We start from the raw sequence: 12,713 nt of genomic DNA on the forward strand, positions 1-12,713 counted from the left end.
TCTATGGTGCCTGGAGAACTGTTGGTATCTATTAAGTCGTGGGAACCTCTGGAAAGTTTAGTGCTTGGAGGTTTGTTTGGTGCCTCCAGAAATGTCAATGCCTCGAAAAATGTGTTAGCTATAGATTTGTTGGTGCACCATAAAACCGTTGGTGTATATAGAACTGATACTGCACTGAGAAATGTTCCTGCTTATGGATGGATTGGTGACTAAAAAAACTGTATGTTTGTAACAAACTCTGATCCCAGTAAACCTGAAACTCTTGATGCTGGATCATTTCATGAAATCCTGATCTTCAAAAAAAAAGGGAGACTGATGCTTCTGAATCTAAGTACTGTGTAATCATAGATAAAAATCATAAAACAAAATAAAAATCAGCAGGAAATAAGCATTTGTACAGAATACGCTAATTATTCCTCATGGTAAAACAGCATTTTAATGATTTTGTTGTGCGGACAGTGAGTTTTGATTTTTACACTGATGCTCAAAATCACTTAATGATTGATTGGGCCATTCTGTTAATAAAGGTCTTTAATGTCACTGGTTCAGAGTCAGAAAGCAGCTGCCACAGTTTTGAGGGGATATCAGTGGACTCATGTTATCAGTCTCTGACTGTAACTGAAGAACTAGAAATGCCACATTGACAAGCAAGATCTTTCCATTATCCATTGTTCCCATGGAGAATAGCTTTCAAACAAATATTTGGACATATTGACAGTCATATTGAGGAGCACAGCTGTGCTATTAGTAATGTAGACATATAGAATAACCACCAGAGATTGGTGGGAGACAGGAAGGTGGTCCACAGAGTGATCTCAACAAAACACAACCTGCTTGGCTTGTTGTCTGTTTCTTAGCATTAGACGTTGGAGTATGCTCCTGTATTCCCCTCTTCTCGAGTGAGTTATTCCACTAGTTTATTTATGATACGGATTTGTATGGCTCGTTTACAGTAAAAATAATTATTTTGGTCAGAGATAGATGTTTTGTGTCCAAATGTTTAGAAGTAAACACTTAAAATAAAACTGACATTGCCAACTACATCTGGTACCTGCAGCTTGTGTGTCATTATCAGTGCTAGTCTGAAGTGTTGAAATAAGCATTACAATGAGCCTTGGCAGAGAATGCTGCCAGAAATGATTTAAGACCCTCAGACAGGGGCACTAATATTGTAATAATAAATTGACAGAGCATAATGTGATTGGCTTTGCCTCTATCAATAAATATAGCTTACGTTTAGTCATTGTCAACCACAGCTGTTTAATAAACCCCAATACTGTGGTTACAATTCTGCTGATAGCCTCTCATATCCCAGGACCTGAAGTGAGACTGCGAAATTTTGCAGCTTAGATTAATTTGACTTTAACTACAAACACTGATACAAAAGTCGGAACCAGAAAAAAGATCATAAGTTGTATCTGATTAATATTGCAATAAGAACCCTGAATTCATCTGAGCTGCATTTCCAGTGATATTATGGCAGTTGAGTGAGTGAGCTCTGAGAATTTTCTGGGTCCTGAACACTTTCTTGGAGGATTGGAATTCACCATGTTATTTTCCAGCTGCATTAGCTAGTTTGAGATTCTGGTCTGTAACCCATTACTGGGAGTATTTTTGAGAATTGGTCCACTGTTTGAATTGATCATTCAACCAGTAAAGCGAGTTAGCTATAGTCACCAGTGACAGTATGTGTGTTTTCTACACAGTACGTTACCTCTGCTAATCCACCTTAGCCGATCTACGTCCATTAACAATTTATTTTCCTCCATTGTCTCTGCTCAGTGGTCTGTCTCCATGGTAATGCCCTTTCAGAGTTCCACTCCTGACTGCAGAAACCAACAGATTCCTGCAATGGCCTCATTTCCAAATGGTGACCCTTGATTCATCTTAAAACGTTGACTTTCTTTCTGCTTGTGGCATCAAGCAAATGAATCAGATTCTTCCATCTGTCCTCTGCATTACCAGAACTCTCCTGATAAGTTCCTGGAAAAAGAATGTGCACCTTCATCATTGTTCTATCTCCATCCTCAGAGGAAGACTGAACTGAGCACAGTCTTTATGCTCCATGTAGCTATGAGATCAACTCATTTGTAAGTCTCACATCCAGCCCATTATTCTGAATTCTGACATGCCTGAGACTCAGCTTACTTCTGTCAACTGGCTCAGTACTATCATTTCCCAAACCCAGATTTTGTATCTTGACATCACCTTCCCAACTTCCTTTACCCTGGACCCACCCCCTCCCTCATTTATTTCACAGCCTTCTTCCCACTCCCCAGTCCTGATGAAGGGTCCTGCCCAAAACATCAACTTTTCTGCTCCTCGAATGCTGCCTGACCTGCTGTGCCTCTCCAGTGTCTGCAGTCCTCAGTACCTCCTATTGTCTAATTAACCCAATGCTTTTCATCAATCACATTATTTCTGTGATTAATACAAACATAGATCATATGACATTCCCACAGAATTACAGAATTGTGATGGTGCTGTTGGAGGCCATTCAGTCCATCATGTTTGCACCAGCTCTCCAAATGAGGATCATGCTTTAGTGTCATCTTCCAACCTTTTCTGCATACCTTTGCACATTAACAAAATAATCAGATAATGCCTTCTTGAATGTCTCAGCTGGATCTGATATTATCACAGATTTTAAACTTCTTTTTCCATAGTCTCACCATTTTGAGGCTTGGAAATTGTTGCAATCTCTGAGTGGGATCCGAGGTAGGGTATGAGTTAGTGAAGTTTTGAGACGATTTGTAGCTCATGTTGAGATTCTGGATGTAGGTTCGCTCGCTGAGCTGCAAGGTTCATTTCCAGACATTTTGTCACCCTACTAGGTAACATCTTCAGTGGGCCTCCAGGCGAAGCACTCTTGATAATTCCTGCTTTCTATTTATAGGTTTGGGTTTCTTTGGGTTGGTGATGTCACTTCCCGTGGTGATGTCATTTCCTGTTTTTTTTCTCAGGGTGTGGTAGATGGGGTCTAACTGGATGTGTTTGTTGATAGAGTTCTGGTTAGAATGCCATGCTTCTAGGAATTCTCATGCATGTCTCTGTTTGGCTTGTCCTAGGGTGGATATGTTGTCTTAGTCAAAATGGTGTCCTTCCTCATCCGTATGTAAGGATACTAGTGAGAGGGGGTCATGTCATTTTGTGGCTAGTTGGTGTTCATGTATCCTGGTGGCTAGTTTTCTGCCAGTTTGTCCAATGTAGTGTTTGTTACAGTTCTTGCGCGGTATTTTGTAAATGACATTAGCTTTGCTTGTTGTCTGTATAGGGTCTCAGCGAGCAAACCTGGGAAGGTTCACAAGTTTTCCCTCCCACATCCCCATCCCCTGGGAACATGAACTGAAACCTTCCTGTTCAGATTAGCAGAGGCTGGAAAGCATAGATTCCTCATTTTCTGGATTAGTGGTGCTGGAAGAGCACAGCAGTTCAGGCAGCATCCAAGGAGCAGCGAGATCAACACTGGGGAGAAAGTAGCATAGAGTACAATAGGTGAGTCGGGGAGGGGATGAAGGTGATAGGTCAGGGAGGAGAGGGGGGAGTGGATAGGTGGAAAAGGAGATAGGCAGGTAGGACAAGTCCAGACAGGTCATGGGGACAGTGCTGAAGAGCTTCAGGGCAGAGGAAATGACCTGGGAGTTGCAGTGGGAGAGGGACTCCCTGAGATTCTTGTAGAGAGAGGAGGAAAACTTCTTCAAGGCAGGCATCCTTGCAAGAGGATTCGCAGTAGGGTTAAAATCCAATGAGGTAAAAACAATGACTGCAGATGCTGGAAACCAGATTCTGGATTAGTGGCGCTGGAAGAGCACAGCAGTTCAGGCAGCATCCAAGGTGCAGCGAAATCGATGTTTCGGGCAAAAGCCCTTCATCAGGAATAAAGGCAGAGAGCCTGAAGCATGGAGAGATAAGCTAGAGGAGGGTGGAGTAGCATAATAGGTGAGTGGGGGAGGGGATGAAGGTGATAGGTTCGGGAGGAGAGGGTGGAGTGGATAGATGGAAAAGGAGATAGGCGTAGGACAAGCTACTCCCCCCCCCCCCCCCCCCCCCCCTCCTCTAGCTTATCTCTCCATGCTTCAGGCTCTCTGCCTTTATTCCTGATGAAGGGCTTTTGCCTGAAACATCGATTTCGCTGCTCCTCAGATGCTGCCTGAATTGCTGTGCTCTTCCAGCACCACTAATCCAGAATCTGGTTTCCAGCATCTGCAGTCATCATTTTTACCTCATGAATTCCTCACTATCTGTTATTGGAATCACCCATCCGCTTTCTGTTCCCAAATGGACATTGGGGCTAAGCTCTGATCCAACATTGTTTGAGGCCCTGACAATCATTGATGCATCAAAATTGTTGTGTAAATTTAATGTTAAAAATACAATGGAGACAATGACTAGATTCTATCACCATGTCAAATCACGTAATTCAGGTTCTGTTATACTATAAACAGTGTGGTGTTTGTACATTCTCTCCATATCTGCCTGGATTTCCTCTGGGAACTCCGTTTCTTCCCACTGAGCAGAGATGTGTATGCCAGGTGGATTGGCTGTGCTAAAAATTCCCTGCAATGTGCAGTGGGTATAAGGTGGTGGGGTGGATCCGGGTGGGATGTTCTTCAGAGGGTCGGTGAAAACTCAATGGGCTGAATGGCCTTTATTTGCACTGTAGAGAATCTATGATTCTAAATCTATTTCAACATTGAGGATGAGGTTATTGGCTTGGGAAATGGAAGTGAAACAATTGGAGGAATATAGGATCAGAGGATGGGCAAATCTGATTGGAAATAATTATTCGCTTTGATGGTGAATAGTGATAGACAGATTTGATAAAATGGCTTACACTTGTGTGTTATAACTTTGACATATATCTATAATCCAATCAAAAGTAAATGTTACCTTTCACCATATGTTAATTAAGTTAAATCTGCACTTGGGCATTGGGAACTAAAAGATGCAACTTCTTTTACAGAAACTGTGTCACCTTAAAGCTTAGGTCCAGGAAAATAATTAGATATTAGCTGGATTGTAACTGAATCCTTTACCCTGACATCATTTTCCTGGAAAGCAGTGCGATTGATATAAGCAGCTGCATGTCCAATGGCTTGATGTAATATTCCTCTCCCCACTGTTTTAGTGGAGATCATAAACTTTACAAAATAATAAACAGGAAACATACCTGTGGACTAAAAGAATGTCATTCAAAAGTGAAGTAAGCTCTCCATGGTTAATATTACCAACAGTTCACTCTTTCCCTTGTGAAAATCATGGTTTCATATGATACAAACAGCTATTTTTCATTGCTAAATCATCCGATGTAATGATTTGGTCTTCCCATACACTCTTATTTCACCATCATCTATTCCCAATATAAATTGTAAAACAATCTTAAAAATTCTAAGAGCATAAATGCAATTCAATATGTTATATAAGTGCAGAAGGCAATCTATGGCAAACGAGACTGTAGGAAGTTTAAACATTTGCAAGGTACATTAATTCACAGATTGCTTTTTCAAAGAGCCAACAGTGTTATGATGGACCAAATGGCCTCCTTCTGCGTGGGAAGATGTAATGATCCATCACAGTTAAATCATGGACTGTGGGGAGTAATTCTGGGTTTGTAATCTAATGGAAAGGGGCTCCAATAATATAGCTCCCAGGCTGAACTCAAAAAATTAAACCCATCATGTAAAACCAAGATTAGATTAGAGTTTTGGAGCACTCCCTGCTAACCAATAATAATCTTAATGATTTACAGGATGGTTTACTGTGCCTGAAAGCTGTCGACATGTCTCCTAGTGTCAGCTGCTTCTCTGCAGCACGTTAATAGCTGAAGTAACTTTCTCTTCATTGAACTACTGCTGATAAAAGGAGGATTGACAGAAGCAAAAGTATATTCTCGTATAGATTGAGCTGCTGTGGTCCTTGATAAACTGGCAGCTGGTGGTACTGAAGTGTGATGTTCACAGGAGGGTGCGAAAGTTGTCTGTGATGTCATTCCAGCACGTTATCTAAATTGACTCCTGGAAAACTGTGTCCAGAATGTGTTAAGGCAAAATAAGAAAATGCTGCTAAACTCTCTTAAATGGCAGTTGTGGAGCCAGCGGCCGATGGTGCTGAGTATATTCAGCTTGACTTATCTTTGAAATTATCTCTGTTGAAGAACAGTGTGTGTAGCATAACACCACTGGATCAGAAGAATGGATTCTCTGGGCTTTTCCAGTCTGTAAGTATATGTGCTTGAATATTTATCTACTTAGTTATTATGACAACAGGAAGGCAGATATATTTTGTTAATTCTCTTTGGCTATATGTCTATTTTCAATCCTTTCGTTTCAATTTTGTTTTAAGAACTCGAATTGTATTCTAAGTCCGTTTGCAGCTGCACTGAAGGTTTTATTAATACATGAATTGTTCAGTGTGTCTTTGGACCAGACCGATGCGGGCTATTATCGAACACAGTCATAATCACAGCTAGTGGTTCCAAATAATCTTTCTGGTTATATCACAGTATATCAGGACCGTCCAATGCATGGGGACAAATTCTTCATGATTAGTGCTCACTTTAACTAACCATCTCCTCTGCACACCCGCTGCAAAGCCAGCAGTGTGAGACAGACAGACAGAATTCCCAAATGAACCAGCCTTCCCACAGAAATATCTACAGTGACCAAGAAACTCTGCTCCAGAGATGTTATGTTTTAAAATGCATTAATCAGGTCAATGAGCATCCCACCACCCCCCCTCCCCCATGCTTAGGAGAACAGGCAGCTCCGAGTCGGAGCAGGCTGGCTGTCTTGCTTCATGTACAAACATCTAAATGAAACATGGTGCGTTCAATCGGCCCTGGGTTCTCAAAGGAATTTGGTTCCGTCTTTCTACTTTAAACACAGTGAAGTTCATGTGAAGACCAGCCTCGATATTGAGGGACTCGACTCAAAATAAACACTGGTGATTGTATTCGAATACACAGCTCCATCAACAGAGGGCTTCAATTAAGGTAAGTGCCTCTCATCTGGATGCCTGCATTTCAGAGGTTTAGTGCAGAAGTACTGTTAGACTAGAGGCTGGAGTTGACGTTTTGCTTTGTTGTATTGCATCGTGGTGTTTTGCGTTTGTTCTGCAATGGTCCAACAGCATTTTGTCCTTGCAGTTCAGACTCGATAGACAGATGAACATGCTCTACCTTCACAAACAGGCTATTGTTTGATATTCTGTTGAAAACAGAACATTTTCTCTCTGTTGACCAATCAAGCAATTTATTCTCTTCTGTACAGCTGCTGTTTGTTGGATGTTCTTTGAATGCATTAAGCCATTGTTTCTTGTTGAATTAGGGTTAGCACTTTGGAAAATGTTACTGAAATATTTTGACACAGTCCTAGGTGTGGCTATCTGCTTAGTTAGGACTGAACTGCAAAGACTGTACACTCACTTCATAACAGATAGAACTCTCTGCCAACCAGTGTGAGAAGAAGATGGCACGTGCCAATGATATGGATGGTTCACAACTTATTGATAAACTCCCCTTTTTTAAACATTACATTTTGATCACAAAGCTCTTGAAAAATTTCCCAGAAAAAGAACCTATAAAACTTGTGAATGACCCATCCTGGTTTGACATGTCCTGTATACTTCAAAATGGAGGTTAAGCACAACCAGCAATTGTACTTCCCAGTCTTTTTTGTTGGGTTTTAGTTCATCTCTATTATTAATCTTTACAGAATCTTAGTTTTAAACAGAAGATAGCGCCTTAGTGATGGTCAGTTCAACCTATCTCAGATTAGGTGTGTGATTACTCAGATATCTCTCTCTGGTGAATTCTTTTGCCTGTTTCTCAGCTTTCTTTTATCTACTGAGAAAATAATCTTAAGATGTAACTTAGGAGGCAGTTACAAATCTGCTAATCATTTGAGGAGTTTAGAAGACAGCTTATAAAAGCTTCTCAACAGGCATGACTTGGAGATGCTGGTGTTGGACAGGGGTGTACAAAATTAAAAATCACACAACACCAGGTTATAGTCCAACAGGTTTATTTGGAAGCACTGGCTTTTGGAGCACAGTTCTTCCAATAGGTGGAATCACCTAATGAAGAAACAGTGCTCTGAAAGTGCTTTCAAATAAACCTGTTGGACTGTAACCCTGGTGTTGTGTGATTTGTAACTCTCAATAGGCAGATTGGGTTATACCGTTTAGTAAACTTACTCAATTTTGTTTCAGCTTTCCAACTTGCCTGATGTTGTTTTACCTGATGTAACATTGATCACCTCCCATACTTTTTATTGATGTTAATCAAGGCAGAATGAGAAAAATTCAACAAGTCTAAGGAATAATCTTAAAATAAAGCTGTTTTTCTTTGATATATTACGTACAGTAAATGTCTAAAGAGTCGTAAAACATGAATATGATCCACAAAGGGTTAAATGACATGCCCAATGAAAAGACTTTTCGTTGCTAAAGAGCAGAATTTGATCCTTACCTCCAGCCCTTCCATTTGCCAGTCTTGGAGCTGACAGAAAGAATTATTATAATGTGGACCTACCGTTGAAATAAACTATTGCCATGAGCCTGTTTGGTCACCCAGACGCAATGTTGTATGTGCCAGTGAATCTACTGAATGCATCCATTTATGGCATGTTGCCAGTTGAGTGGGATAATGTTGTGTCGGAAGATAATAAAGCCAGTTTACTTTGGAGATGATGCACTGGTTTGCAGTTGGTAGCATTTCACTGCTTTTTGAGATTTGCCCTCTCAAGCTAAACTTATGCTGTATAAAAAAAGATGTAGAAGTCATTATTGACAGATGAATTGCTAATATAGAAATTCAATTGGTAACAACTCAATCTTGACAGGACAGTTCCTTTGACTCTCTCACAAGTACCTTTTATTATTTATAATAGAGTAAACTCTCACTTTAACAGTGCCTGGGAAAGGGCCAAATACTGCATTATGACGAAGGAACCATTGTAAGTAATTTATCATTAAATTTCTTCCCTTTACAATACAAATCGCTATTCCCACTTAGTCAAAAGGCAAAGTTTATCTTGTATGATCTGATAAATTTTCTCCTATCAAAGTAATGAACTTGTCAAAAAAACGGATGTGTCTTTTCCACAATGAAGGCTGTTCTTGGTTTTCATTTTTTTTTAAAATGAAGCCTTTGGTCAGATCTGAGACATAAAGAGACAGAACGGTGCATGTTTTGCTGTAATTTAACCTTTACTGCCCTGCATCTCTCGCTGCTTAACAAAACAATAAAGGTTAAAAGAAAAATCACTGCCTGAATCTTGAATTTGTTTTGTGGTAGTCTTCCATCAGGACAGTATCCCACAAGCAATACAAAGTCAAATATTAAAACAGGCCCACCTGCCATTTTGTCAGCCAAACATCAGCCAATGAAGATGGATACAATCTATAAAGCAAGACTCTTAAACTCAGTATTCCATAAGATAGTAACATGAAAATGATACACCAGTCAGTCAATCTACTATCTATCTATAGAAGAAAATAGTTGGAGAAATTTATATGGCTCTGGTAGTGTAGTAAATGGTTGGTAATGCAAAAACGGGGGCAAATGCTCTGGGGACATGGGTTCAAATCTCACCACACAAGAAGATGGAATTTAAATTCAATCAATCAATAAATCTAGAATTGAAAGCAAGCTTCAGTAACAATGACAATGAAACAGCCAGCAACTGTTGTTAAAACCCATCTGATTCACGAAGGAATTTGCCATCCTTACCTGGTCAGTGGGCTTTGAAAGCTAAAGACAATCAAAGCATGTACAAGGCAAGAGGGTGATGGAATATTCTCCTCCTGCCTGGTTGGTACAGTCCCAACAATGTTCATGAAACTTGACACCATCCAAGACTTTTGATTTGACTTATTGTTGTCCCGTGTACCTGAAAAGTTTTGTTTTGTGAGCAGTACTGGCAGATCATAACATATAAAACATATACATCATAGGGTGCTTAGCCAGAGCAAGGCATACAAGGTTATGGCTGCAAAGCAGCTGCACAAAACAAGGTCAACATTATTTGAAATTAGAGAGGTCCATTCAACAGTGTATAACAGCAAGGAAGATGCTGTTCTTGAACCTGCTGGTGCATGTGTTCAAGCTTGTGTATTTTCTGCCTGACAGAAGAGGTTGGAAGAGAGTATTATCAGGATGAGAGGGGTCTTTGATGATGTTGACACCATTACAATGGCAAAAGAAGTGTAAATGGAGTCCATGGAGGAGGGGTTGGCTTCTGTGATGATCTGGGCTATGCACATAACCTTCTGTAGTTTCTTACAATCCTGAGCAGAGGAGTTGCCATGCCAGGCCGTTATGCACCCTTTTAGAAGACTTTTAATGGTGCATCTGTAAAAGTTGGTGAGGGTCCTTATAGGCAAGCTGAATTTCCTAAGTCGCCTGAAGAAGAGATATTGTCGTGCCTGCTTGACCATTGTGTCTACATGGAAAGTCCAAGACAAAACAGTCCACTTGAATGGCCACAACCACTCACTCCACCAATGAAATAAGTGACAGCTGACAGACTGAATGACTGGTTTGATATAAAGTAAGAGGCAAGTGAATTAAAAGTTAGTTTAAATGTCTGTAATAAAACAAGGAACAGAAATCAAACATTTATTGAGAGAAATGAGACTTAGTGAGGATTATTGAGATATTTCTACAGAAAAAAAGACAGGATTGCATATTATATATTACAGACTACAATATACTTAGAACAGATAAAGAGCAAAATGGGGATCAAGTGACTTTACTTACTCTGGATAACATAATGGCAGCAGAGGAAAAAGCAACACAGCTGTCAACAAACCAAAATAGAATCCATTTGGAGACATGTGAAACATAACAAAGGATCCATCACACTAATAGGTTCAGGCTATGCATAACCTAATAGCGGAAGTGGCAATCTGCAGTGAGTAGACACTGGGGCAAGAAGCTAATACTCTGAGGAGGGAGGCAAAACAGATAAAGGAATGCAGCCCCAACAATTGTATGGATTTCGTTCTAACACAATGTGAAAGAAATTATAAAAACAATATCTTGTTGTAGGATGACAAATGGAGAATGTAGCAAAGTGAAAATGATGTAAAGGCACTGGAACATGAAGGAAGAATGACCACAATATAATATACTCACATGAGACAAGGACATGCCTATGACAGAATCTTGGTGGATTGGAGCGAAGCTGATTTTGAGGGGAGGAGAATAATGCCTGGGGGCAAAACAAAAGAGTAACAATACTGGAAAACCGAGGGTGGAATTTTATAGGGATCTGGCCAATGTGGTTACATCAGACATTGTGACTAAATCAGTGAAAAACTTGATGAGGTTTTTCTCAATATCAGGAGCATCATGCTTCATCATTTATGGTTTTCACAAACAGCACTGTAAGTCTTTCAGTAGGAATGGTGATTGTGAATTAAAGAGGATTACTGCTTCTTAAATCTCTTTGTTATGGTCTAGCTTGTCTCATTAATATTCAGCTTTCTGTTTCATTTGGTAAGTTTGGTAAAGCATCAAGATACTTTGATGTAGAAACCGGAGGGGTATTTAGTAAAAACTCAAGCTCGCCAGTTGCACCAAGAAACCTTTACGTTAGATACTTGGTGTCAAGATCCCAGGACTCACTCCATAGGCACTGGTCTCATGCATCCTTATATCCTTCACACACTGGCATCCAACACATGCCCAACCCTCAAAGATCCCTCCAATCCACTCATCTGCCCTTCAGTGCTGCCCCTCAATGCTGCTCCTCAGGTTACCCTGGAAACTCTGCATCAAGGATATTGTGTGCTCAGGGACACCTCCTCACCTAGGTCAGGGAGTGCCCCAGGCCGTATCTCTGACCTCGCTGTCAGAGCGCTCCCTCACTCTAAGCCGACCCCGATGCTCACAGTAACCCTGCCTGGCCTTGCCTTTTTGTGTTTTTGCCCCACGGCCAGGGATACCAGGCCCACAGTGTTACTGCCTTGCCCTGCCCTTTAGCACAGGCACAAAGCCAGGAAGCCTGTCCTGGCTGGCAGCAGGTCCCTGCCAAGTCAACGGGAATAGCCATCACTCAGGGAGTCCCTGCACTGTCCAGGGCCTTGGACATGGTCAGTCAGCTGCTCGGGGCAGTCAGAGTCAGGATGCTTTCCTCGTAAGGAATGGGGAGTTCAATGTCAGGCAGCTCCCCCCTCCCACCCCCATCTGGGCTCTTCCTGCCCCACTGGGGGCTGTTTCCCTCCTGGAATGAGACAGAGGCGGGTATGAATGAAGATGAAAGTGGATGGCACAGCTGTTACTGTCAGTGCAGAGTGGGGGTGGGGTAGGTGAGGGGGTATCCTGAGTGAGTGAGTGGGCAGCACAGAGGGCATGCAGGGTTAGTAGTGTAGGGGACTGGGGGAGGGTGAGAGTGAGGGGAGGGGAGGATGTTGTAGGTAATAGTGAGAGTGGGAGAGCATGAGCCTTGATGGGAGGTGGGTACAGTATCAGAGACAGAGGGAGGGGGAGGTATCAGAGAGAAGATGGTGGCACTCACCCTGGGGGAGTGGAGAAGGTCATTAACCTTCAGTCTACAGCACTGGGCATTCCCTCAGGCACTGAGACAGCACTGACCCGGGGGAGGGGGGGGGGTAACCTCAGAGCAGGCTGGGCAGGGTCTGGTGTCAGGGTGCCCCCTCCTGGGCAGGGTCTGGTGTCAGGTGCCCCCTCCTGGGCAGGGTCTGGTGTC

General features: G+C 41.7%; 1 protein-coding gene across 2 annotated transcripts in view; it reads left to right on the top strand.

Annotated features, from left to right (window-relative positions):
• The window catches only part of LOC132832348 (cadherin-12-like), a 649,932-nt gene that overhangs the window by 351,224 nt on the left and 285,995 nt on the right, over positions 1–12,713 (top strand). The window contains exon 1 of one of the 2 annotated variants that reach the window (XM_060850282.1): positions 6,943–6,991. The exons of the other annotated variant lie outside the window; for it this stretch is intronic. The gene's annotated coding sequence lies outside the window, so the exon portion shown is untranslated. Of the gene's footprint in view, positions 1–6,942; positions 6,992–12,713 lie in introns of those variants that run through there. 2 annotated transcript variants of the gene reach the window in all.

The sequence above is a fragment of the Hemiscyllium ocellatum genome, chromosome 34 (assembly GCF_020745735.1).
Source record: "Hemiscyllium ocellatum isolate sHemOce1 chromosome 34, sHemOce1.pat.X.cur, whole genome shotgun sequence".
Taxonomy (NCBI): domain Eukaryota; kingdom Metazoa; phylum Chordata; class Chondrichthyes; order Orectolobiformes; family Hemiscylliidae; genus Hemiscyllium; species Hemiscyllium ocellatum.